We start from the raw sequence: 1,768 nt of genomic DNA, 5'->3' as shown, positions 1-1,768 counted from the left end.
TGGTATTTGCCCCATTTTGGTGTGGTGAACGCCCACAAGCCAGAAAAGCTGCGCATCGTATTCGATGCAGCTGCAACAACATCAAACGTGTCACTCAACAGCGTACTACTCAAAGGGCCAGAAAAGGTTCAGTCGCTCATCTCTATACTTTTCAAATTTCGCCAAGGAGTCGTTGCGGTTGCGGGCGACATTGAGGAAATGTTTTCGCAAGTGCGGATCAGAGTCGAAGACCAAGATTCACAACGTTTTTTGTGGAGAGATGGTGACTCCAGCCAATCAATACGCGTTTATGTTATGACGTCAATGATATTCGGCGCTGCCTGTTCTCCGTGTTGCGCAGAATATGTAAAAAACACAAACGCCAGCAAGTTTAGTTCCCAGCGACCAAAAGGTGTCGATGCCGTTATCAACAAAACATACGTCGATGACCTCGTGATCAGTCTCCAAGACGTCAAAGAGGCCGAAAAAACTATTCGGGAGGCAATTGAAATTAATCCCAAAGCTGGTTTCCTACTACGAAAGTTTGTGTCGAACCACAAATCATTGCAAGCGAGTCTAAATAGTGCGAAGGATACGCAGTTAACAGTTGTCAATATGGAAAGAAGAGCGGCGGTCGACAAGGTACTTGGCATGTTCTGGAACACTTCCTCAGATGCTTTCGAGTTTCACTTCAAATTTCTCAAAATACCTGCAGACATTCTGCGGTGTGAACGGCCTCCAACGAAGAGAGAGTTACTAGGTATCGTAATGTCAATTTACGATCCATTCGGTTTTTTGGCAAACATCACAATTGTTGCGAAATTGTTGATTCAGTCGGCGTGGAATGTTCTGCCATTATGTGGGATGAACAACTGCCGCATCCGCTAGCCAAGCAATGGAAGGCTTGGTGGACAAAATTTCAATATGTGAACTCATTAACTGTACCTCGTTGTTATTCAAGCATGATATCAAGCGCCAAGAACGTCCAGCTGCACATCTTCGTCGATGCTAGTACAGATGCATACGCCGCCGTCGCCTATTTGCGAGTCAGTCAAGGGGATATTGTAGAAGTAGCACAGGTATGTGCGAAATCTACATGCGCGCCGCTCAAACCGATGACCGTCCCACGTCTGGAACTGCAGGCAGCAGTCCTTGGATGCCGCCTTAAAACTTTGATAGAGCAAAACCACGAGATTCGCATTGACAGTACAACCTTTTGGAGCGATTCGCAGACCGTAATCCTCTGGATACGTTCCCACTCCCGAGCGTATAAGCCATTTGTGGTGCATAGGATTGTAGAAATCCTGTCGGCAACGACGGCGGAACAGTGGCGTTGGGTACCCACAGCGTTGAACGTGGCAGATGATGCCACACGTGCCGTACCGATTCCTGAGCCTTCAATAAACAACCGTTGGCTACGTGGACCAGAGTTTTTGTATCAGCAAGAGGGACAATGGCCGCGAGAACCCATGTTTTCATCCGTCGAATGTGCCAACGAGGAGCTCACTGGTCGAAAGCTTCTTCTCTGTACCGCAGGTGAGCCGTTAATCAACTTTACTAATTTTTCTTCCTTTCTGACGCTAGTAAGAGTCGTGGCCTGGATATTGCGTTTTGTCAGCAATGCAAGAAAGGAAGTACGCAAAGAAGAACTGCAAGCCGATGAACTGACTGCCGCTGAAAAGCAAATATGCCGCATAGTACAACGACAAGCCTACAAAAACGAAATCGATATGCTGAGAAAAAAGATTGCCCTGCCAAAGAATAGCAGCCTACATCCGCTAACGCCGTA

Source organism: Rhagoletis pomonella, unplaced genomic scaffold (genome assembly GCF_013731165.1).
Source record: "Rhagoletis pomonella isolate Grant_MI unplaced genomic scaffold, Rhpom_1.0 Rhpom_scaffold_00003, whole genome shotgun sequence".
Classification (NCBI taxonomy): domain Eukaryota; kingdom Metazoa; phylum Arthropoda; class Insecta; order Diptera; family Tephritidae; genus Rhagoletis; species Rhagoletis pomonella.
This window is presented reverse-complemented; position numbering follows the sequence as displayed.